This window comes from Theropithecus gelada, chromosome 18, assembly GCF_003255815.1.
Source record: "Theropithecus gelada isolate Dixy chromosome 18, Tgel_1.0, whole genome shotgun sequence".
NCBI lineage: Eukaryota > Metazoa > Chordata > Mammalia > Primates > Cercopithecidae > Theropithecus > Theropithecus gelada.
Genome location: NC_037686.1, coordinates 18,657,018 through 18,684,547, shown reverse-complemented (window position 1 = coordinate 18,684,547; position 27,530 = coordinate 18,657,018).

Genomic DNA, 27,530 nt, shown 5'->3' with positions numbered 1-27,530 from the left:
GAGCCATAATTGCACCACTGCACTCCACCCTGGGTGATGGAGCAAGGCCTTGCCTAAAAAAAAAAAAAAAAAGAAAAAAAGAAAGAAAAAAGAAAAAATCACCTCTTCAGGGAAGCCTTCTCTAAATCCTAAATCTAAAGTAGCCATCACTCTGCCCAAGCTGTGTCTATCATTTTATTTTGTTTTCTTCATTGAACTTACCAATAGATAAAGTTATTTATTTATTTCTTGATTTTTGGTCTGCTTCTTTCAAGCCCTGTGTTAGGAGGTTAGCTTCGTGAGAATAAGGACTTTTCTGGAACAGTGCCTGGCATAGGTTTAAGCTGTTTGGATGCTCTTGATTGCAAGCAACAGAAAGTCCTAATCGAGTTGGCTCCAACAATAAAAGGGTTTTTTTTGGCTCGTGAAACTGTAAAGTTTAGTGTCCCATTAAGGAAGGATCCAGTTTCTTTCCATGTCTTCACTGTGCTTTCACAGAGTTAGCTACAGCCTAAACCTCATGGTGGCAAAATGACCAGAGCAGTTCCAGGCTTCACATCCATATGTACATCATCCAGGACACAGCATCTTTGTTCTAGGATTCAGAAGTCCCAAATGCACTCTGATTGATCTGATTTGGGCCACTTGGCATGCTCTCTCCAAAGCAACAACTGTAGCCAAGAAAGGGGAATATATGGTCTGGCCAGGGTGGACTATGTGGAAGAGATATGAAAACCAGAAGGAAATGCTGGATTCTGTTAGGAAGGGGGACTAGAGAGGCAAAAGGCACTACATCACTAAAACTTGAGTGCATGAAGATGCCTGGGATCTTATTTATGAATGGGGCTTCTTATTGTAGTATAAAGGAACAATGTTATAGGACATTACAACAGAATAGCCAATGTATTACTCAATTCTTACACTGCTATAAAGAACTGCCAAAGACTGAGTAATTTATAAAGGAAAGAAGTTTAATTGACTCACAGTTCTGCAGGGCTGGGGAAGACTCAGAAAACTTACAATCATGGTGGAAGGGGAAGCAAATACATCCTTCTCCACATGGTGGCAGGAAGGAGAAGTGCTGAGTAAAAGGTGAAAAGCACCTTATAAAACCATCAAATCTCATGAGAACTAACTATCATGAGAACAGCATGGAGGTAACCACTCCCATGATTCATTTATCTCCCACTGGGTCCCTCCCATGACACATGGGGATTATGGAAACTACAATTCAAGATGAGATTTGCATGGGGACACAGCCAAACCATAACATTCCTCCCCTGCCCCTGCCAGATCTCATGTCCTTACATTTCAAAACACAATCATGCCTTTCCAACAGTCCTCCAAAGTCTTAATTCATTCCAGCATTAACCCAAAGTCTAAGTCCAAGGTCTCATCTGAGACAAGGCAAGTCTCTTCCACCTATGAACCTGCAAAATCAAAAGTAAGTTAGTTTCCTCTCAGATACAATGGGGGTGCAGGCATTGGGCAAACCCTGCTCCAAATGGGAGAAATTGGCCAAAACAAAGAACTACAGGTCCCACACAAGTCCAAAATTCAACAGGGCAGTCACCAAACCTTAAATTTCCAAAATGATCTGCTTTGATTCCATGTCTCATATCCAGGTCATGCTGATGCAAGAGGTGGACTCCCATGGCCTTGGGAAGCTCTCCCCCTGTGACTTTGCAGGATACATCCCCCCTTCCAGCTGCTTTCATGGGCTAGCACTGAATGTCTGTGGCTTTTCCAGGTGCACGGTGCAAGCTGTCAGTAGATCTACCATTCTGGGGTCTGAAGGATGGTGGCCCTCTTCTCACTGTTCCACTAGCCAGTGCTCCAGTGGGCACTCCTTGTGGGGGCTCAACCCCACGTCTCCCTTCCACACTGCCCTAGTGGAAAGTCTCCATGAGGGCTCCGCCCTGGCAGCAAACTTCTGCCTGGACATCCAAGCATTTCCATAGGTCCTCTGAAATCTAGGTGGAGGTTCCCAGACCTCAGTTCTTGACTTCTGTGTACCCACAGGCTCAATGCCACATGGAAGCTGCCAAGGCTTGGGACTTGCACCCTCTGAAGCCTGAGCTGTGCCTTGGCTCCTTTTAGCCATGGCTGGAGCTGAAGCAGCTGGGATGCAGGTCACCATGTCCTAAGGCTGCACAGAGCAGGGGGCCCCTGGACCTTGCCCACAAAACCATTTTTCCCTCTCAGACCTCTGGGCCTGTGATGGGAATGGCTGCTGTGAAGGTCTCTGACATGCCCTGGGGACATTTTCCCCATTGTCTTGGTGATTAACATTTGGCTCCTCATTACTTATGCAAATTTCTGCAGCTGGCTTGAATTTCTCCCCAGAAAATGGGGTTTTCTTTTCTATTGCATCATTAGGCTGCAAATTTTCTAAACTTTTATGCTCTGCTTCCTCTCAAATGCTTTGACTCTTAGAAATTTCTTCCACCAGATACCCTAAATCATCTCTCTCAAGTTCAAAGTTCCACAAATCTCTAGAGCAGAGGCAAAATACTGCCAGTCTCTTTGCTAAAGCATAGCAAGCATCATCTTTATTTCAGTTCCCAACAAATTCCTCATCTCCATTTGAGAATACCTCACCCTGGACTTCATCGTCCATATCACTATCAGCATTTTGATCAAAGCCATTCAGCAAGTCTCTAGGAAGTTCCAGATTTTCCCCACATCCTCCTGTCTTCGGAGCCCACCAAGTCTCTAAGAAGCTCTAAAATTTCCCACATTTTCCTGTCGTCGTCTTCTGAGCCCTCCAAACTGTCCCAACCTCTGCCTGTTACCCAGTTTCAAAGTCACTTCCATATTTTCAGGTATCCTTATAGCAGCACCCAACTCTACTGGTACCAATTTACTCATCTGTTCTCATGCTGCTATAAAGAATTGTCTAGGACTGGGTAATTTATAAATGAAAGAGGTTTAATTGACTCACAGTTCTGCAGGGCTGGGAGGCCTCAGGAAACTTACAATTATGGTAAAAAGGGAAACAAACATGTCCTTCTTCACATGGTGGCAGAAAGGAGAAGTGTCAAGCAAAGGGTGAAAACTCCCTTATATAACCATCAGATGTCATGAGAAGTCACTCTCATGGGAACAGCATGGGGGTAACTGCCCCCATGATTCAATTACCTCCTACTGAGTTCCTCCCATGACACATGTGGATCATGGGTATTACAATTCAAGATGAGATTTGCGTGGGGACACAGCCAAACCATATCAGCCAAAATGGGGCTACCTTTTAAGGAAAGAGGAATTTAATCATTATCTGATAGACAATAGGAAGCCATGGAAGATTCTGAGTGATGGCATAATAGAATGAAAGAAGCATTGAGGAATATCAGTTGGCAACAGTTTGCAGACTTAGTAAGAAGAAATGTTAAGGGTGGGGAGCAGGGAGGAGGGATAGTCAGGGAGAGGGAAGAGATCTGGAGCCAGGAGAGGCAATGAAGAAATTCTCAAAGCATGAGGTGAAGGCCCAGACCAGACATTAAAAATGAAAAAATGTAAGAGACAGAAAAGATGTTCAACACATATTAACCAGATTTGATGGCTGATTGCATATAGATGATGAATAGGAGGACTTAATAAAAGATGACTGGCCATTTTCCTAGAATAAAACCATTCCCTGGTTGGCCTGAAGAATGCTGTATGCCTCTTCACCTGTGTCTTGCCCCTTTCTGGCTTGTTCACTACCCCCACGTCACGCTGGTCTTCTCAACACTTGGTCTCCTCTGACGCACCCTCTGCAGCCCCAGAGCCTCTGTACACACTTCCGCCACCCCCTCTCCACCCCTACCCATCTGGTAGGCTCCTGCTTCAGATCTCAACTTAAATGTCATCTTCCCAGAGACCTCTGCCACCCAAACTAGGCTCTTTTCTTTATCTCACATGCGTATGCACATTATTTTTTATTAAGAATCCTTCCTGTCTTTATGGAATTCATCAGTGTTTATGTTGGCATATGTATTTGTTAACCCTTTCACTGTCCCCCTCACCAGAGTTTAGCTCTATGGTAAGAAACAGAGACAATGGCTGGCAAGGACTCCAGGGTTGGGTGTAGGTGATATTCAGTGTGCTACCCAGCAGCAGGCATGGATACTGGGAAAGAGATGGTTTATGGGGAGAAGAAATGACTTTGATGTGGAGCAAGTTGAGTCTATGGGAGATATCCAAATGGAGATACAAAGTAAGAAGTAGCAGAACCTCAGAATGTAGAGCTTGAAGAAAACTTAGTCCAGTGTTTTCTCAAAATAAGGTAACTCTTTACCAACCCGAGCCTTTGCACCTCCTCTTCGGCTCCCCTCCTGAGTTCTTACAACTTGGTTCTTCTTAGCCCTCCTCACCTTCTTTTTTTTTTTTTTCTTACTTCTGTGATCTTTGGTAGAGAACTTAGACAGCTTGCAAGCCATAGTTGTACTGGATTGAGAAATGCCCTTAATAAGTCCCTCTGTTTTGCAAATAAGAAAAATATGTCCCAGAGATGTTAAATCACTTAAAACCACACAGCTAGTTAGAGAGAAAACCTGGACTAGAATCCATCGTTTTAAAATTCCAGTTCAGTGCCCTTTCATTAGCCCATACTCAGTGCAGAAGTGGAGGTCAAGCCTTGGGGGTGAATTGTCAGAAATCCATGAACTTCTTGGCTCTTTTCTGGAACCAATTTAACTCTCCTGCAAAGAGGCCACAGAAAGCACGTGAGGACCATCAAATGCATATTTTGTTCCTATTTAACAAAACAAAAAATGTGTTTTCTGGAATGCATGATGACACTGTGAAAGAAGGGTTTGGGCCTTCCAGTGCCTTTTAATAAGAGAAATTGTATTTTCAAACCAACTCCGTATTAACCCATATTATTTTAAAAATGCCATTAGCAAAGACCAAGAGAGCCAACAGGTTGGCGTTCACCGCGGCTCTGCTCTGCCCCCTTGTGCAAGTTTCCTATTAGTGCATTTCCTTAGGATGGCTCGGAGTGGGGCGAAGATGGGCTGCTTCTTTCCTCTGCCTTCCCCTCCCTCCTCTCCCCCGATGTGGCCCCTGCTTGCCTCTTTTCTCCACGTATAGTTCAGATTGCAGACTTAGCTCTTGGACGGCTAAGATTTTTGTGCAAACATGAATTCCGCCGCCCCAAATTTTAATCATTCATTCACCAGGTATTTATGGAACAACTAGGAAGTGCTGAGCTCAGGGATGATGGCTTCCCGTCTAGCAGGAAACACGCACCATCAGGTAGTCTATGGACAGCGTATGTGGACGCTGGAGTGAGTATTTTGTGACATGGGAAGCACAGGAGGTTAGGGGAGCAATAATCAGGGTACCCAACAACATTCATCCAAATGAGTAAGTAGCACCCCTATATTTAAAAAGAAAAAAAAGATAAAGAAACATATACCCCAAATCCCCCCAAAGAAATAAATTCTTCAGCATAGCTTTGTAAAGAATTCTTTTCAAGTGTTTGAGGATGACTGCTATGCATGAATAAAGCTACACCACCACCTTATCTTTTATTTTAAAATTGCTATCACATTTGCAATTTTAGGCCAGGCTCAGTGCCTTACACCTGTAATCCCAACACTTTGGGAGGCTGGGGAGGGCAGATCGCTTGAGCCCAGGAGTTTGAGACCAGCCTGGACAACAAGGTGAAACCCTTTCTCTACAAAAAATACAAAAATTAGGCGGGCGTGGTGCTGCATGCCTTAGTCCCAGCTACTCAGGAAGCTGAGGTGGGAGGATAGCTTGAGCCTGGGAGGTGGAGGATGCAGTGAGCCATGATCGCACCACTACACTCCAGCCTGGGCAACAGAACAAGACCCTGTCTCAAAAAAAAAATTGCAATTTTGATCACTGTCATAAAAGTGTCACACTAACTTGTTATAGCTTTTTTTTTTTTTTTTAAGATTTACCTTCAGCAAATGCAAACTCCCATGTGAATTTCATAAGGACAGCTCCCTGGAGAACAGTGAGGACAATCTGTCATGCTCAATAAATACTTGTCACCTTCTACCAGGCCCTTTTGGCCACAATAAGCAATTCAGTCATCAGTCCCCGTATTCCACAGAATCTTAGTGTCTACATTGTGCCAGACATTGTGTTAAGGTCTGATTATGAGACGGAAGAAATACCATAAAACAAACAAAAATCCTTCATCTCTGCCCTTGAGGAGTTCAGAGACCTGTGAGGAGAGACACAAGCAAATAACAACTACCGTTGTGCAGGGTTTCCTTGTGAAGAATATTGTATGACTAGGTAAGTGCATACAATATACTATTGAGGAAAGAATGCAAGATAAGTTAGGATGATTTTGGCTGAAAGTCACAGAAAACACAGTTGAAAGTGATTTAAATGAGAAGGCCAAAGTTTGTAAGCAACAAAGGCATCCATACACAACATATATCTAAGTTAAACTTTTTTTTCTAGTACTCAAAATTAGACTCTTAGGATAGTACCAATCATTGCTAATTCTGCCAAACAGACAATAGTTATCCAAGACTCCAGAGAAGGCAGAAGACTCCAAGGAAGGCAGAGCCTCCCTCTATAGACAAAGGGAAATGGACACTGGCTTTCCCTGGAGGACTGTAAAAGGCCAACTACTTATTCTTAGAGAAACACTGGGACAGACGATTTCTGCAATTTGCGAAAGGAAGCATCCAACCATAAATGCAGTTCATCTATGCATAGTTTCCCAAGTGTCGGTAGAAACGCAGCTACTTTAATTCTAGATAATAACCACCCTGATTTGGAAAATAGTTGAAAATAGTTGGAAAATAGTTGAATTTTCCAAGTATCTATAGAAATGCAGCTACTTTAATTCTAAATTATAATAACAACCCTGATTTGGAAAATGGTTGAAACTAATTGGATTTGCAGCACATCAAGTCGTGTACAGAATTGTAAATTAAATTGGCCCACGGAGTCAATCTTGAAACAGTCTTGCCTTAAGGTCCTTCCTCGTTCACCTTTATCCTTATCACAGGATCTGGGTGTCTGAGAAAGATGAAGAGAGAGGCATCGTTTATTCTGAGAATGTGTTTTCTTGAGTCCTTGATTTGTGATTCTCTGAAGACAGAGTAGGTAGGTGGTAGGTGGAATGCACCTAGTTCCTGAAGCAAAGGCTCTAGTTCACTTGGCAGGGTTCTCTGAAACCATAATTTATCCTACAGGAGTACCGACAAAACTAAATATGCTGATTCATCTCCTACTCCATTCAATTAACTTCTTGGAGGTAAATTGTCTTTTGAACCCTCACACGTGAACAACACTTGACAATTTCTAAGGACATTCCCACTGAGTCTGCATAACCACTTGTAAGATAATTGTCTTGCCTATTTTGCAGATGAGAAAAATAAGATTTAGAAAGATAAAAAGACTTGCTTAAGGTCACATGGCTTTGAGTGCCAGAGTCTTTCTTTTCTTTTTCTTTTTTTTTTTTTTTAACCTAGGTCGTCTTATTTACCCAAGTTCAGCATTTTTTCCTCATTAACACTGCCTTCATAACTGGGCATAGGCAGAACCAGTCAACAAAGAAAAACTGATTATTTGTACTGTGATGAGAAGGTTATAGCTTCAAAGTTCACAGAGACTTTCTGTCTTCCTTTTTTTTTTTTTCCTTCTTTTTGTTTCCCTCTCCCTCCCTTACCTTGCCTGCCCTTCCTTTCTTTCTTCCTTCCTTCCTTCCTTCCTTCCTCCTCTCATTGCTTAATGCCAAGCTCACAGCTGTGGTTTTGGGGATAAAAACAAATACATTTAACTAAGTTCTCTCTTCTACCCACACTCTTTTATTTCTCTATCCAACTTTTGGTTCAATTATAACCAACATATGGGAGATCTGGACACCGCATTGTACATGCCCAAACCATTCTCTACCACATAGGAGGCTGTGGCATAATTTGAAAAATTACATGCATTAAAACAATATTGTTGGCTACTTAAAATACCTCTCATCATTTATAAAACATTATTCCCTCTAGCTTCTCATATTTTCAGCTCAATAATAGTACCCAACAGACTGAAAGACTCTTGTTTATCCTGATTTTCCCGTATCATATTTCAAAAACTAAATTGGTAGGTATCCTGTCTATTAAGAGCCTTTCCTCCTCAAAGACAGCATGAGAGAGAGAGATATGTTGAGAAGCGTCAGCTGTGATACACATCTTTGTATGGCAGTTGACGGCATACATTCCTCTTGGCTGACATAACTAGCTCTGTGGATTACTGTAATGCCTGTTCCTTGACCCTGAATGTAACAGTACTCAAGACATACTCTGTTTTTTGAGCAGTGTTTTTGAATGGACTTAGCCTGGAGAAATGACCTGGAAAGGTTATCTTGGAATGGCCAATTTGTTTAAAATGCATGAGTCCACTACTCATAGGTTCATAGGTGTTAAGTGAGCAGAGCAAGACATACCCAGCAATTCCTACCCCTTTCTTTTCCTTACTCCACCAAATCAAAGTCAGGCAGTGTACACTTAACAGTCTGGGCAAAGTTCTGTGTTTATTTGGTCAATAATAACAATAATGGCAAGGTTTTCTTGTTTTCCACATTACTGAAATACAAAAAAATTGAATTTATATGTAAAACTATTGATCTAGATTCAGCATCCTGTTCTCTTTGAAATAGCCTCCCAAAAAGCAAGGTCTCTGTCCATCACTGGGAGAGTGGATTAGCAAAACAAGTGTAGATTGCATTACAAGTAATGGATTAGGCTGGATGCCATGGCTCATGCTTGTAATCCCAGCACTCTGGAGGCCAAGGCAGGAGGATCGCTTGAGCCCAGGAGTTTGAGACCAGCCTGGGTAACCAGACCTGGTCTCTACAAATTTTTTTTTTTTAAATTAGCCAGGCATAGTGGCACATGTCTGTAGTCCCAGCCACTCAAGAGGCTGAAGGGCAAGGATCACTGGAGCCCAGGAGTTGGAGGTTACAGTAACCTATGATTGTGTCACTGCACTCCAGTCTGGGTGACAGAGTGAGACTCGGTCTCTTTACATATATATGTGTGTGTGTGTGTGTGTGTGTGTGTGTGTATACATATATGTGTTTATATATAAAGGTAACGGATTAGCTGTAAATGTGTATCATAGATGGACCCTGAGGGAGTTGTACAGAGTAAAAAAGAAAGAGGCATATAAAACAACAATCTGCATCTGGTAAGAACATATAAAACAAGGGAATAAATCTTAAAAACCATGAGGAAGGCCACCTGTGGTTGGGAAATATAGGGGAGAGGATGGAGATTAAAGCACTTGATCAATCTATCAATCAATCAATCACAGATCCGTGATGATGAGCCATGTACTGTGGAGGATGGTTAATTCCAACTCAGCACCTGAGTTCCAACAATAAAAAGAGAAGGAAAAAAGAGAAACACTTAAAAAACTTATTGTCTCCCATGACAATTAAAAGCACAAGTGGGCTGGGCACAGTGGCTCATGCCTGTAATCCCAGCATTTTGGGAGGGTGAGCAGGCAGATCACCTGAGATGAGGAGTTCAAGACCAGCCTGACCAACATGGTGAAACCCCGTCTCTACTAAAAATACAAAAATTAGCTGGGCTTGGTGGCGGATGCCTGTAATCCCAGCTACTTGAGAGGCTGAGGCAGGAGAATCGCTTGAACCCAGGAGGCGGGGGTTGCAGTGAGCTGAGACAGTGCCATTGCACTCCAGCCTGGGCAACAAGAGCAAAACTCTGTCTCAAAAAAAAAACCAAAAAAACAAAAACAACAACAAAAAAACCACTAGTGATCCCAATTCCTATAGCTAGTGCTGTAATGTTTCTTTACAGTCCACGTCCTTTCCTTGGAATTCCCTTTTGTCTCCAACCAACAAAAATATGCCCATTTGAAAATAGGTAGATAAGTGCTCACGTTCTAATCAGAACGGGGTAGAATGCTGTATCTCAAATTTCTCAGGGGACCAGTACTGTAAGGGGACAGGATACTGTGGCTGGAGGGGACCACCCAAAACAGGTATTTCTTTGATATCAACTGTTCCAGCTTTAAGACGCAAGTTGATTTTGCACTATTCTCATAAGAGATCTTCATTTGAACATCACAATTCTCAGTACTACTTGTTTCTAACATTATTTAAGTCTCCCATCCCCTTCTCTATCCACGGACTCCTCCCCTAAAACCCTGAGTAAATCCAACAGATTTATCCACATTGAGGTTGTTTTTTTTCCAGTAGCCTTGACATAACCCACCCTTGCCCCATAAATGAGAGGAGTAGAAAAAGTTCTCACCTGACTCACAGGTTTGGTTCAGCCACTGGATTCAGCAGCTGGGAGCCACAGAACCAGTCATTCAGTCTGCTGAGCCTCAGGACTGGGATGAGCTGGATGAGGTGGGAAGGGTTGGGGGGCAGTTATTTACAAAGCTTTGTAGTCTATCAGGTTTTCATAAGCCCATAACGTTTCCCTGCCCAGCTGGGGAGGATGTTATGATTTGTTTCACTTCATGTTCTGTCCTTCTACTGATTGCATGGAATTCATTTGGTCCATGTAAGCAGATCAAGAGCCTTCCTCAAGAAAGTGCTGGGTTCATTTTTATACAGAAACAAAAATGAAGGCAAATTTTTATTTGAAAATTTTAAAAAGCAAATGAATCAATGAGCAAATTGTTAGTGAAAGCTACTAAGTATTCTTACAGTGGTGCCACAGTTTCATGGTACATAATTGCTTAGAGAAAAGGTATCTCTGCACATACGTTTAAGGGAACAAGATGAGTGTAGGTCACCACATTAACCAGTTCACATTCAATGAGATGCTGATAAACAACTATGTTTCCTGGAGAGAAGATTGATTAGCTAGAGGTGGTTTAAAACTACTACCCACTTAACTCCTTTAAGATAGATTCCAAATTCCAAGCATTCCAAAGCCTTCCAAGATCAGGCCCCATGTCTCCTTTCTTGCATGCTACATCTTCACAAACCCACACAGGTTTCCATCTGGGTCCAAAGCATTCTGTCAACTCCTGGGGTTCCAAATATCTGCTCACTCTGTGTTGTGAGGCTGAGTGGTTCATCCCTCTCCTCTGCCCATCCCACAACTGCACGAGGCTCATCTCAAAAACTCCCCTGCCTCTCCCCGCCCCTTTTTTAGTTGTACTTTCAAAATACATTATTCAACCCATTCTTCTGCTTTGGAGCAGAGTCATGGATTTTTTCTATTTGTCTTTCTACTAGAAGGTGAACTTCTTGGAATTCAGGGCTGAGGTGACTCACATCATAGCTCCTCCCTCCAGTGCCTTTGCACAGAGAGGAAATCAGCAAACATGTGTTCATTTATTCAACAAATACTAACTGAAGGCATACTGTGTGCCGGCCACTGATCTAAGTGCTAGAATATAGCAAGAACAGTTTCTGTTTCCATGGAGTAGACACTAGAGTAGGAGAAGAGGATAGATGATAAATAAATAAACACATGTATGTTAGATCAATGTATATGTGTAGATACAGATATTTTTCTGACTGACTGTCAGGTGGTAAGTGATAAGTGATATGAAGAAAATAAAGGAGGTCAAGTGAAAAGAATGTCACATAAGGAAGGGGTGGTGGGGCTGCAACACTCTGTTAAATAGGATGGGCAGGGAAGGCCTTGCTCCGAAAATGACCCTTGAGTGTAGGTCTGAATGAGATGAGGGTGTGAGCCATGTAAATATCTGGGAGAAGAACAATCCAGGCAGAGGGAACAATATGTGCAAAGACCCCGAGGTAGGGGCATGCTTGATGATTGATGAATAAATGTATGAAATTATGTTTTCAGCACATTCTGCTGGCAGTTTGGTCAAATGAAAGAGCCTCTTCCCTCTGTTCAAAGTAGGACAAAAATGCTTGCCTTGTAAATGATATACTAAAGCCATGAGTCTACAGCTTTACAATTTAAAAAGCTTGTACTTGGGAAATTTTGGACCAGAGTTTCTTCTGTATGTTTTAGCTCTCTGTGGACACTTTAGCAGTACAATAAAAAATGGAGTTAATTTGAATCTCCAGAATGAAACCAAAAAATGCGATTCTCTCCTTTCGCTTTCACACCCATGTCAAGGAAAGCCTGGGTACCAAATTGTGTTACCTCCTTCCTTGAAAAGAACTGAGAGACAGACAAAAATGACAGATAGCAAATCCAGATGAGCAGTGACAAGCTGTTCATTTTACTTCACAGGCTGGGTGGTTTGGGCCCAAGAATTTTTCCCACAGCTCTGTGCTACAGGTACATGACTGTCAATTTAAAAAGGAAATCGTCAGAGTGTCACTTCTTTGAAAACAAGGTAGGAACTAAAATATTTCAGTTTCAGGCTATTTTTCACACACTAAAAATATCAAGTGGAATAAGAAATTTCACATCCATTGATTTTTCATCACAAGTCAATCCTCAGCGTGCTGAGTCCGAAAAACCAAAAATACACTGTTTAGCTCAGATACACTCCAGTCGTGCACAGAGGACTAGTTCAGGCATTGTGCTTGGTGCAAAGGTCTCTGGTCTCAAAGTTTATAATCCCATTGGCAAACCGAAGCGTAGTCCCCAGAATATGAAACAGTGACACTGGACACTGTACAGTTAAAAATCAAATGCGTGAGGGCTTCTGCTTCCAGCCAAGAAGCAATAACAACAGGGACCACATTTACCCTTCCACCTGAAACAACAGAGACCAAACCGACACTGGTTTTTAAGACGGTGGATATCAAGCAACGAAAAAATGAGAGGTGGAAAACACATGTGCTGAGCCCTGTGCTTGCTCCTGCTCCCTGCCCGAAGAGTTTCCAGGCTACAGCGCAAGGAAGATGTGTTAAGTTTGCCAGAGCTGCTGTAAGAAAGTACCACACATTGGGTGGCTTAAATGACAGAAATTGATCGACCACAGTTCTGCAGGCCAGAAGTCTGAAATCAAAATGTCAGCAGCATTGGCTCCTTCCAAAGGCTGTGAGGGAGAGTCTGTTCCGGCCTCTTTCCTCGCTTCTGGGTGCCCTGGCGTTCCATGGCTTGCAGATGACCATCTTCTCCCTGTGTTCTCCCGTGGTCTTCCATCTGTACACGTCTCTGTCCAAGTTTCCTCTTCTTACAAAGACACTGGTCCTATTGGATTAGGACCCATTCTAAAAAGTTCATTGTAGCTCGATTACCTCAATAAAGACCCTATTTCCAAATCAGTTACATTCTGAGGTACTGGGGGTTAGGATTTCAACATATTTTTGGGAATGGGATCATTTCAACCTAAAATAGATAGGGACCCCAGAGAGAATCTGGTGGACTCTCTGAGTTGAAGAGATAAAGCAAGATTCCAGGGACACCAAGGCTGCCAGAGTTTGCGAGTCAGAGTATCAGAGAGGAAACAGCTGCACAGAGAGAAGCCCTGGGGTCTGCATTGGGTCCCCTGCATTATTTAACAGAATTTGATCAGCACATGCATGTGAGGAAGCTATCCAAGACCGGGGAAAGATTATTCAACAGACTTAGAGGAAACCGTGCCCAGTACCACACAGGGCCAGGATAGTGCCTGTTCCTACCAGCCAGATTGGAAAAACTCATAATTTACAGGGCATTGGGTAGATGACTAAGGAAATTCTTGCCTCAGTATTGGTGGGTAATTAGCTAAGCTCTACTCCAGAGCCACCTAACAAATCTTAAAATCAAAACCCCAAGAGATCGAACTGTTTCCAAGTAACTTAACTCATCCCAGAACAAAGCTCAAAAATATTTATAGCAACACATAAGTCTTCATCACCCAACAAAGTAAAATTCACAATGTCTGGCATCCAATTAAAGATTACCAGGCATGCAAAAGAGCAGAAAAATATGACTTATAATGAGAATAGTCAATCAATGAAAACCAATCCAGAACTAACACAGATGTTAAATTAGCACATAGGGCACTAAAACAGTTATTATGGCCGGGCGTGGTGCCTCACCCTTGTAATCCCAACACTTTGGGAGGCCAAGGCAGGCAGATCACCTTAGGTCAGCAGTTTGAGACCAGCCTGGCCAACATGGTGAAACCCCGTCTCTACTAAAAATATAAAAATTAGCTGAGTGTGGTTGTGGACACCTGTAATTCCAGCTACTTAGGAGGTTGAGACAGGAGAATTGCTTGAACCCGGGAGGTGGAGGTTGTGGTGAGCCAAGATCATGCCAGTGCACTCCAGCCTGGGAGACAGAGAGAGACTCCATCTCAAACAAACAAAATCCAGTTATTATAACTGTATTCCATAGGTCCGAAAAGTTAAGTCAGGCAGATCAAGCTCCTAGAGATGAAAATTCAGTGTTTGAGGTGAAAAAAATAGATAAAGATTAGACATTGCAGGTGAAAAGATTAATGATGTTGAAGACATAGCAACAGACACTATCCAAAATGAAAGAGAAAAATTAGTTTTTTAAAAATGAAAAAAGCACCAGTGAGATGTGGGACAACTTCAAGCAGCTGAATATACCTGTAATTAGAGCTCCCAAAGAAGGAGAGAGAGAGAGATCCAGAGAGAAATATAATATTTGAAGAAATAGTGACCAAAAACTTTCCAAACTTGACAAAAACCATAAACCCACAGATCCAAGATTAACAAACCCCAAAGACAAGAAGCATGAACAAGGAACACCAAGACATGTCCTAATCAAATTGCTCATACTCAGTTATACAAAGAAAATCTTAGAAGAGCCAGAGAAAAAAGACATATTAAGTACAGAAGAATAAAAATAAGGATAACAGTGATATCTTGTCAGAATCCAGAAGCAGACCCACAGGTGCATGCAGCTGCTTGTTGACAAAGGCCATTGAGTAGTGAAAAGATAGACTCTTTCTTTCTTTCTTTCTTTCTTTCTTTCTTTCTTTCTTTCTTTCTTTCTTTCTTTCTTTCTTTCTTTCTCTTTCTTTCTTTCTTTCTTTCTTTCTTTCTTTCTTTCTTTCTTTCTTTCTTTCCTTCCTTCCTTCCTTCCTTCTTTCTTTCTTTCCTTCTTTTTCCTTCTTTCTTTCTCTTCCTTCCTTTCTTCCTTCCCTCTGTCCCTCCCTCCTTCCCTCCCTCCCTCCCTCCTTCCTTCCTTCCTTCCTTCCCTCCCTCCCTCCCTCCCTTCTTTCCTCTCTCTCTCTTTCTTTCTTAGAGCCTCACTCTGTTTCCCAAGCTAGAGTGCATTGGCGCTGTCATAGCTCACTGTAACCTTAAATTTCTGGGCTCAAGCAATCCTCCTGCATCACCCTCCCAAGTAGCTAGGACTACAGGCATGTGCCATCACACCCAGCTAATTTTTTTATTTTTATTTTTGTAGAGATGGGGTCTCACATGGTTACCCAGGCTGGCCTTGAACTCCTGGGCTCAAACAATCTACCTGCCTTGGCCTCCCAAGTGTTGGGATTACAGGCATGAGCCACCATGCCTGTCCAAAGATTGTCTTTTCAACAAATGGAACTTAAAATTGTTTCATAAGGAAAAATTTAAACTTTGAGCTATACCTCACACTATATACAGAAAGTAACTCAACTGGAATCTGCTGATGAGGAAAAAAAGAAAAAAAAATAACTCAAAGTGGACTTATAAGATAGATAGGGACAGACACCACAGATGTACCCACATCTTAGATTTATTCTCATAACATCATGAGATAATGCCTTATTCTCTTGGCTTCTCTAAATAAATTTTTGAACGAAGCATTTTTTAATGACTTGCTAAATGTTCAGTATTTAGGTTAAGATATTCATGAAATGGGTATGTATAGTGCAAATACCCCCATTTTGCAGATCACAAACCAAAATCAGTAAGTTGACACACTTTATGTGTTTTATGGCAGAAATTTAGATCACTTTTGGCACAAGCGTTCTAGAAGTTTGTCACTGGAGCCTGTGGAATTTAAATCAACTATCCCAGATGAAATACAATTGACTTTATCCTTGTAAAAGTTGTATTTTAGGCTCTTTCTGGAATTTGAAAGCTGTAGTTTCAGTCACTGAGAAAACAGAAAATCCTGTTGGTGGTTACATGGGCAGACACATTAACAATCTTAGCATTGGAGTCAATCCGAACTACCCCTTTAACAGTTCAGAGGCAGAGTTCCCACACCATTCTGAGAAACAGTCTTAATGAGGGGAAAATCAGTTATTTAAAAAGTAAATTGTATCCAGGAAACAGCAAAGAACTTTACAGCAAGTCTTCTCTGTCCTTTGAGCTGTTATTGAGACACCACTTTTAGATGTGGTGGTCCATCACCCGGTAATATGGCCCCATTAACCTCCTGAGGGCTGAACTTGGTGCTTAAGCAAGAAATCTTTTGCTTCATCCAAGCTGGCCTAATTTGCCCAGCGTGGCAGTGAGGCAGGAGCTGAATTCATTTTAAAATCACAGCCCATTAGGGAGAATTACGCCATGATGCGTTAATGCCAGGCACTTGAGATGTTTACTCTTTTCATTAAAAATTTTTCTTCTTAAATATTTAATGCTAAGGGATTTTCATTTAAATGTATCATATAAAGTGCAATGGCTGACATGGCAGGACTTGTTCATTGCATTATATTAGGTGTTGGTACTACTTTAACATTTTATCCTATAAATCCAGAGAGGTCTAGTGGACAGGACACAAGAGTTATAACCCCAATTTTGACATCGTCCTCTGCAGCCTTGGGCAAGTGCCACTAATCTCTTGTCTTTGTTTCAATATCTATAAAACAAGCATCACAATTTACTGAGCCCCACCAGAATACAATGAACTATAACTAATTAGTGTTTACACTCTGGTCTGATGAAAGGCATTAAATGTTATTGTTGTTGTATTATTTTGCAAATGATTGCTAAGTTTGACATCAGAAGCAATTGGCTTGTTCTAGAAGAGCTTTCTGATGAAATCAGAACTTGCAAAAAAGACACAGCTCACTTCTTGTCAATGGATTTCCTTCTTCAAAATAATCAAATATAGTGTGTTCAATATAAAGTGGGTGAAGCATCACTGTGCACAATAAGACTTAGGAGGTGATTAATTATACATTCAGACATTTGGGGACTGACACATAAAATACAACAAAGAATAATGAGGGGGCAGCGGGCTGGGGGGTGACAGTGCAGAGGGTGGGAGCAGCCCACCGACCCTGCCCCATATGGACTGCTGTGCTCTCCCAGGCTCTTTCTGGGAATGCTACAGTGAGCAGAAGGATGGCTTTGGTACCTTTCTTCAGCTCCTTTCTGTCACAAACTTATCATTTTGCACTAAGAACATGCTTGAGCCATGTCCAACTGGCACATAACAAATGAAGCTCTAGGTGAATCGGGTGAACTAAAGAACTGAAAAACCACAGGTCACAAGATCCTACCTCGTTGCCAATTAGCCTGTGGTTAGAACAATTTTCTCAGCCATCTCCACTCTCACTTGGAAATAGAAAATTAGTGAAGCAGGCGAGACAAGAGATCAAACAGAGCGTCTTTTAATCACTTTTAAGGAAGCGGACAATAGTATCATTAAAAATAAGCAATGCATTCAAAGGACATTTTAAAAATTTAAAATTTAAAAAGCAAATGGGTAAACTTTTAAAATTTATTTACAAGAGTAGTCATGAATGTAATGGAAAACTAAATCAAACAATTGAGAAACTAAGAATTTGAGACAGGTGCAGTGGCTCACACCTGTAATCCCAGCACTTTGGGAGGCTGAGGTGGGAAGATTGCTTGAGGTCAGGAGTTTGAAATCAGCCTGGGAAACATTGTGAGACCCCAACTCTACAAACAAATTTTTAAAAATTAGTCAGGTATGGTGGTGCACACCTGCAGTCCCAGCTACTTGGGAGGCTAAGGTGGGAGGATCACTTGAGTCTGGGAGTTCGAGGCTGTGGTGAACCAAGATCACACCACTGCACTCCAGCCTGGATGACAAAGTAAGACCCTGTCTCAAAAAGTAAATGAATTAACCCCATCAAAAAGTGGGCAAAGGATATGAACAGACGCTTCTCAAAAGAAGACATTCATACAGCCAACAGACACATGAAAAAATGCTCATCATCACTCACCATCAGAGAAATGCAAATCAAAACCACAATGAGATACCATCTCTCACACCAGTTAGAATGGCAATCACTAAAAAATCAGGAAACAACACATCCTGGAGAGGATATGGAGAAATAGGAACACTTTTACACTGTTGGTGGGACTGTAAACTAGTTCAACCATTGTGGAAAACAGTGTGGCGATTCCTCAAGGATCTAGAACTAGAAATACCATTTGACCCAGCCATCCCATTACTGGGGATATACCCAAAGGATTATAAGTCATGCTGCTATAAGGACACATGCACACGTATGTTCATTGCAGCACTATTCACAATAGCAATGACTTGGAATCAACCCAAATGTCCATCAGTGACAGACTGGATTAAGAAAATGTAGCATATATACACCATGGAATACTATACAGCCATAAAAAAGGATGAGTTCATGTCCTTTGTAGGGACATGGATGCCACTGGAAACCATCATTCTCAGCAAACTATCGCAAGAGCAGAAAACCAAATACCACATGTTCTCACTCATAGGTCGGAATTGAACAATGAGATCACTTGGACACAGGAAGGGGAACATCACACACCAGGTCCTATTGTAGGGATGGGGGATGGGAGGAGGGATAGCATTAGGAGATATACCTAATGTAAATGACGAGTTAATGGGTGCAGCACACCAACATGTCACATGTATACGTATGTAACAAACCTGCACGTCGTGCACATGTACCCTAGAACTTAAAGTATAATAATAAAAAAAAAGTAAATGAATTTTAAAAAATAAAAGAATTCAAAAACTTCAAGGAGTAACATGACTGTTCAATATGGGAAATTACCAGTCAATGAAAATATGACACTGCCTAGGCTTAAAAGCCACATGTGACAAGGAAAAAGAGGTGTAAATACATCCTCCAATATGTGATCAGTGACTGAAATTCGGGTGAGTGGGGACATATTATAGAAGGAAGGACCTAAGCATTATAAGACACTATATTTATTGTTTGGAAGAAAGAGAATAAAAGAGAAAGAATTACATATACTTAACATCCTAGAATTTATGTTTTCATTCGTGCAACAGATATTTTTGGTGCACATCATAGGATAGGTTGTCCTTGCCCTCAGCTAGCTCAGCCAAAAGGAGAAATGGCTGTGTGAACAAGTATCTATATGTTACATGCTATAATAGAGGTGTGAGGTTTGTCAAAGGAGGTGTCTAGCCAGGCACGTTGCTCATGCCTGTAATCCCAATTACTCAGGAGGCTGAGGCAGGAGTATCACTTGAGACCAAAGTCACCAGCCTTGGCAACACAGCAAGATCCCATCTCTAAAAAAATTATTTTAAATTAGCCTGGCTTAGTGGCTTGCACCTATGGTATCAGCTGCTGAGGAGGCTGAAGCCAGAGGATTGCTTGAGCCCTGGAGTCAGAAGTGAGAGTGAGCTATGATTGTGCCACTGCACTCCAGCCTGGGCAACAGAGCAAGACCCTATCTCTTAAAAAAATAAAAAAGAAAGAAAGGGGCTAGGTCTGCCCAGATAGGGACAAAAAACTTTTCCAGCTAAGATTATATTTGGTCTGGGTCTTGAGAAATAGATGAGTTTAGGAGTTTACTAAGCTGACAAAAAAAATAGGCATTTTAAGGTGAAGGAATAGCACATGCAAAAGCACTGTGTCCTTGATCTAATTCCATAGTGAACACTGTCTCCCATAGCTTAGTGGCTTAAAGCAGCAACCACTCTTTATGTTACACGAGTCTATGTGTCAGCTAAGCCATTGTACTGATCTGAGCCTGACTCAGCTGATCTTGAATGGGCTGGCACAGAGCTGAGGTCGGCCAGCAGGTCAGCCAAGGGCTGGATGGTTAGAACTGGACTTGACTGGGATGATGTGCAGCACTGCACTTGGCCTCTCATCGTCTAGCAAGATAGCCCAGGCTTATTCTAATGACAGAGACAGGTTCAAGAGATCGCTGAAGCACACAGGCCTCTTTAGGCTCTCACTCAGAACTGGCATGTAGTTATTTCACACATATTCCATTGCCCCAGCAAGTCACGAGGCCAGCCCAGATTCAAAGACTGGGGTACTGGACCCATCTCTTGATGGAAGGAGCTACAAAGTGTAAACCAAAAATAAAATTCAAAGGCCCCCCAACTGTCTGAATGAACCCCTCCTCTTAGCCAAGGGCATTCCAAAGTTAACGTAATCATATCCTCCTCCCTTTTGAAATTCGGGAAAAGCCAACTGGCATTAACATCAACACAGACCTTAAGAAACGTTTACAAACTAATCTCTCTGAAGCCTGCTACCTGCAGGCTTCATCTGCATGATAAAACCTTGGTCTCCCCAACCCCTTACCTTAACCCAGACATTTCCTTCTATTGATAATAACTATTTCAACCAATTGCCAATCAGAACATTTTTAAATCTACCTATGACCTGAAATCCCCTGCTTTGAGCTGTCCCACCCTTCCAAATTTAACCAATGTAAGTCTTACATGTACTGACTGATGTCTCCCTAAAATGTACAAAGCAAGCCACGCCCCAACCACCTTGGGCACATGTTGTCAGGACCCCTTAAGGCTGTGTCACAGGCGTGTCCTTAACCTTGGCAAAATAAACTTTCTAAATTGATTGAGACCTGTCTCAGATACTTTTGGGTTCACAAAAGTCACATTGCAAAAAGAAGGGTAAACAATTTTTGTAATCGATCTACTACAGTTACTAAGATGTTAAAAAAAAGTTTGTGTATATATATGTGTGTGTGTGTGTGTGTGTGTGTGTATAGTGTATTTAGGGGGAGTGGAGAGGACAGGATTTAGGTATGGCTTGAGCAAAAATTTCAAGTAGAGAGAGAGAGAGACAAACAGAAGCTACAGCTATAACAGTGGTCTAGGGCCAGGTCAAGAATGAAACTTGGAAACCACAGGTAGGAGTTGGAAATTTTTTCTGGAGGCAATTGGAAAGCCATTGAAGCTTTGATGGGATTACATACTTATTTCAGAAAAGATATAATGAAAATTTTTTCTGAAGGGAAGAGATTGGAATTAAAAAAAACACACACACAGTTAAGAAGCTACAGTACCGTAGTAATTCAGGTGAGAAGCTATAAGGACTTGTATAAGGGAGGAATGGCAAAGGAAATATGGTGATACATTTGGGGAAATGTTGGGGCAAAATTGACAGATTGAATGTGTGTCTGTAACTAATTTGTTGTCTCTCTTCTTTTTTCATAATAAGACCCTCAATTTTAGTGAGCCCATGTTGACTTAAAATAAAGACCACATCTCCCAGCTTCCCTTGCAGCTAAGTGAGACTATACGAGTACATCCTGATCAATGGAACAGAAACAGATGTGTCATGTGGTGATTTCCTGGACCTTCACTAAAAGACAGCTGAGGCATGCCCTTTGTCTATTTCTTTTTCCTTCTTCTACCCTATTACCTGGAACACAATAATCCGTTTTGGGGACAGGAGAATAAAGGCTATACTGTGAGGATGGCAGAGTAGTGAGCTAGAAGGAACCTGAGTTCCTAAAGAGGTAATAAAGTCATCAAGTCAGCCCTGGACTGCAGGCCTACATCCTGAATTTCTTTAATTTTTTTAAACTTTTATCTTAGGTTCAGGGATATATGTGAAGGTTTGGTATACAGGTAAACTCGTTTCACAGGGATTTATTGTACAGATTATTTCATCACCCAGGTATTAAACCCAGTATCCAAGAGTTATCTTTCCTGCTCCTGTCCCTCCTCCCACCCTTCACCCTCAAGTAGACTCCAGTGTCTGTCGTTCCTTTCTTTGTATTCATGAGTTCTCATCATTTATCTCCCACTTGTAAGTGAGAACATGCAGTATTTGGTTTTCTGTTCCTGTATTAGTTTGCTAAGGATAATAGACTCCAGCTCCATTCATGTTCCTGCAAGACATTACCTCATTTTTTATGGCTGCATAGTATTCCTTGGTGTACATGTACCACATTTTCTTTATCCTATCTGTCACTGATAGGCTTTTAGGTTGATTCTATGTCCTTGCTATTGTGAATAGTCCTGCAGTAAACATTTGTGTGCATGTGTCTTTATGGTAAAATGATTTATATTCCTCTGGGTATATACCCAGTAATGGGATTGCTGGGTCAAATGGTAGTTCTGCTTTTAGCTCTATGAGAAGTTGCCATACTGCTTTCCACAATGGTTGAACTAACTTAAACTCTCACCAACAGTGTATAAGTGTTTCCTTTTCTCCACAACCTTACCAGCATGTTATTTTTTTGACCTTTTAATAATGGCCATTCTGACTGTGTGAGATGGTATTTCATTGTAGTTTTGATTTGCATTTCTCTAATGATCAGTGATATGGAGCTTTTTTTCAAATGTTTGTTGGCCACATGTATGTCTTCTTTTGAAAAGTGTCTGTTCATGTCCTTTGCCCACTTTCTAAGGGGGTGGTTTGTTTGTTTCTTGTAAATTTGTTTAAGTTCCTTATAGATGCTGGATATTAGACCTTTATCAGATGCATAGTTTGTAAATATTTTCTCCCAATCTGTAGGTTGTCTGTTTACTCTATTGATAGCTTTTTTTTTTTTTTTTTTTTTTTTTTTGGTGTGTGCAGAAGCTCTTAAGTTTAATTAGATCCCATTTGTCAATTTTTGCTTTTATTGTGATTACTTTTGATGTCTTTGTCATGAAATCTTTATCTGTTCCAATGTACCGGATGGTATTGCCCAGGTTTTCTCCTAGGGTTTTTATAGTTTTTATAGTTTTATATAGGTGTATTTATTTATTTATTTTCTTTTTTTGAGACGCAGTCTCACTCTGTCATTCAGGCTGGAGTGCAGTGGCGCAATCTCAGCTCACTGCACCCTCTGCCTTCCGGGTTCAAGCGATCCTCCTGCCTCAGCCTGCCAAATAGCTGGGATTAGAGGCACGTGCCACCACACCTGGCTAATTTTTGTATTTTTAGTTGAGATGGGGTTTCATCATGTTGGCCAGACTGGTCTTGAACTCCTGGCCTCAGGTGATCCACCCACCTCGGCCTCCCAAAGTGCTGGAATTACAGGCGCAAGTCACAGTGCCTGGCCTACATTTAAGGCTCTCTCTCTCTCTTTTTTTTCAAAAAAACAGGGTCTCACTCCAGTTGCTCAGGCTGGAGTTGCAGTGTGGCAATCTTGGTTCACTGCAGCCTCGACCTCTTGGGCTCAGGTGATTCTCCCACCTCAGCCTCCCAAGTAACTGGGACTAGAGGCATGCACCACCACGACTGGCAAGTTTTTTATATTTCTAGTAGAGACAAGGTTTCACCATGTTGCCCAGGCTGATCTCAAACTCCTGGACTCAAGCAATCCACCTGCCTCAGCCTCCCAAAATGCTGGGATTACAGGTGTGAGCCACCAGGCTTAGCCTACATTTAAGTCTTTAATCTATCTTGAGTTGGTTTTTGTATATGCTATATGGAAGGGGGTCAGCTTCAATCTTCTGCACATGACTAGCCAGTTATCCCAGCACCATTTATGGAATAGGAGTCTTTTCCCCATTGCATGTTTTTGTCAGCCTTGTCGAAGATCAGATGGTTGTAGATGTGTGGCCTTATTTCTCAGCTCTCCATTCTGTTCCATTGGTCTATGTGCCTGTTTTTGTACCACTACCATGCTGTTTTGGTTACTGTTGCTTTGTAGTATCAAATGAAAGAGAAATAAACTATTATTCTCTCACATTTAGGCCCTTTGTTCTTTAGGATCTTTGTTATTCACAGGTGAGCCTATGCTGAACTGATACAGCTGTGTAAGGAGAACTTAAGTTTATGTGGATCATGATGTTATTAACCCAGGAGGAGGAACAGGTCTCTAAGGGGAATTTATGAGATCTATCATGTAGTTGATAAGTTCCTGATGCCTGTGGAAGAAACAGATAAAGACCTTTACCTCTGGAGAGAGGAATTGTGTGATGAGACTCTGGAAGAGGGGCCTGGATGACTTAATCTGATACTAAAAACACTTTTGAATCTTTGGTATTTTATACCATTTGCTTGTTGCGCCTAAGCATAAATAATTAAATATTTTCAAAAAAATGAAAGAGGAGAGAACAATTCCAAGCTTATTCTATGAAGTCAGTATTACTCTGATAAAAAAAATCAGATAAATCCCTCACAAGACAGGAAAACTATACCCACATTTCTTATAAATATAGATGTAAAAATTTTCAACAGAATACAAATGGAACCCAGAAAAATATGAAACCATGATCAAATGAGATGTATCCCAAGAAGGCAAGGTTGGTTTAACTTGAAAATCAATCATGTCATATATCATACTAATAGAATAAAGGACAAAAATCACAAACATTTCAATTGACACAGAAAAATCAGTTGGCAAAATTCAACACCCTTTCATGATAAAAACACAAAACAACTTCCTCAACCCAATGAAAAGACATTTATGAAAACCCCACAACTAACATCATACTTAATTGTGAAAGACTAGACACTTTCTCCTAAAGTCAGTAACAAAAGAAGAATGTCTGTTCTCATCACTTCCATTCATCATAGAAGTGTAGTTGGAGGTTCTGGTAAAGGCAATTAGGCAAGAAATTGAAATAAAGGCATAAATATGAGAAAGGAAGAAGTAAAACTATCCTCAGGTGACATAAATTTTTATTATATAAAGTACTAAGAAATCCACCAAAAATGATCTAAACAAGCGAGTTCTGCAAGGTTGCATGATACAAGATCAATACTAAAAATCAGTTGTATACACTAATAATGAACAATACAATAATAAAATTAAGTAAACATTTCCATTTACAATTGCAGCAAAAAATCTAAGAATAAAGTTAATAAAGGAAATGCAACATTTGTAAACTGAAAACTACAAATTATGTTGAAGAAAATTGAAGACCTAAAGAACTGGAAAGGCATACTATGTTTATGGATTGGAAGACATAGTATTGTTAAGATGGCAGTGCTCCCCAAGTTGATCTGCAGATTCAGTGCAGAATCATGGCTGTGTTTGTTGCATACAATCTTGAAAAGGAAGAACAAAGTTGGAATACTCACACTTCCCTCAATTTCAGAACTTAATAAAGGCTCCAGTAATCATAAAGATAGATATATAGATATGATGCTGACATAAGGATAGTTGTATAGATTAATAGAATGGAACTGAGAGTCCAGAAGTATGCCTTTACATTTATGGTCAATTGAATTTCTAAAAGAGCACCAAACAATTTAATGGAGAAGGATAGTCTTCAACAACTTTTGCTGGAACAACCGGATATCTACATGTAGAAGAATGTGACAAAAATGAAATAAAAGCCATCATACGTTGTACCATTTATAAAATTATTACATACAAAAAAAACTCATAACTAATTCTAAGAGCTAAGATAGTAAAACTCTTAGAAGAAAATATTGAACTAAATCTTTGTGATCTTGTTTTTGTCAATAGTATCTTAGATGTGATACCAAAACACAAGTAACAAAAGAAAAAATAGACAATTTGGACTTTATCAAAATTAAAAACGTTCTTGCTACAAAAGATATCATGAAGAAAGTGAAAAGACAGCCCACAAAATAGGAAAAAATATTTACAAGTCATAATATGATAAGAGATTTGCATCCAGAATATATAAAGAACCCTCACAACTCAACAATAAAAACAAATAAACCTATTTAAACTGGGCAAATAATTTAAAGAGAGATTTCTCCAAAGAATATATATGAATGAGCAATCAGCACATATAAAGATGCTCAATCTTATTAGTCATTTGGGAAATGCAAATCAAAACTACAATGAGATACTCACACCCACTTAGGATAGCTATATAATTTAAAACACAGACAATAACAAGTGTTGGTGAGGATGTGGAGAAATAGGAATTCTCAAACACTGCTGATGGGAATGTAAACTTGTGAAGCTGCTTTGGAAACAATTTTGAAGTTCCTCAAAAAAGTTAAACATAGTACTACCATAAGACCCCGCATTTGTACTCCTAGAAAATCAAAAACAGATGTGTGTGTGTGTGTGTGTGTGTAAAAAGAGAGAATTGAAAATATATATCCATACAAAAGCTTATACATGAATGTTCATTCTAGCATCATTTATAATAGTCTTAACAGTGAAAACAATGTAAGTGTCCATCAGCTAATGACTGGATAACAGAAGAGAGTACATCCCTACATGGAATATTATTCAGCCATGAAAACAAATGAAGTTCTGATACATGCAACAATATGGATGAACCTTGTAAACATGCTAACTTCAAGAAGCCAAACACAAAGGTCATATATTCTATGATTCCATCTACATGATATGTCCAGAATAGGTACAGGATTCATAGAGACAGCAAGCTGATTGAGTAGTGGTTGCTAGGAGTTGAGGGGAAGGCAGAATGGGGAGTGATTGTCAATGAATACAGTGTCTTAGAATCAGCCTTGGAACCCATCATTTCTCCAAGAAGTCCTGGTTTCTTGCACTGAGCAGTAGTATCTAGAAGCCAAGGGCCAGGTGAGGTGGCTCACACCTGTAATCTCAGCACTTTGGGAGGCCAAGGTAGGCAGATCTCTCGAGGTCAGGAGTTCGAGACCAGCCTGGCTAACATGATGAAACCCTGTCTCTACTAAAAATACAAAAACTAGTTGGATGTGGCAGCGGGCCCCTGTAATCCCGGCTACTTGGGAGGCTGAGGCAGGAGAATTGCTTGAACCAGGGAGGTGGAGGTTGCAGTGAGCCAAGACGGTGCCATTGCACTCCAGCCTGGGTGACAGAGCAACATTCCAAACAAAACAAAACAAAACAAAACAAAACAAAAACCAACCAAGACCTCAGTACTAGGTATGTTCATTTGCTACTGGTGTGTTGTTGCTCCCAGATTCTCTCAGTGGAAAGAGTTAGGAAGTATATATGTACATACACATAGTCATTGGCACCTTTTGTTTCCAAAAAATACCCATTTGTTTTTATATCTGCTTATCTTGCAAAACTTTAGGTCATACCAATACCTCCAATTCCAGTCCCTCATCACAGGGTAGTTGTCTCCCACCCTATATGATACAGGATATTATCTGATCAGTCCTCTGTATGTAATCAATATTGCCAGTGCTGCTCTTCCCTGCCCAATGCCCTCCTCTCAGTCTCCACACCTCAAGTTGGTTCCTTCCTCCCATGTGCACGTCATCATCACCTTGCTCAGGCCCCAGCAGCCCACACCAGGCCACTCCTTTATGGGGTGCCCTTGTGCTTTCACCCCAGGCTCTAACTTTCATCTCAGTATCCCCTCTTTGGGGGTACTCTCCTCAACTTGCCTGGGCTCCAGTGACCTGAGCCAGTCTTCCCCTCCCACATGGAAGTCCTCCTCACCCATGGGACTCCTATTCCTACAACAAGCAGCCTTCCTACACATATATTCTCTTTACCCACTGAGACTCCAGTGCCTTCTCAGGGTCACTGCAGCTTCCCCAAAGCAGGCCCAGATGACAACTTGGCTCTGCTCTAGTGGTGTTACAACCAAATTTTTCAAGAAGGAAAGTGGATGAGAAAGAGGAAATCAAAGAGTCATTTGTGATTTTAAGAACTCTTTCATCAGCAATTCCAACTAACATGTCTT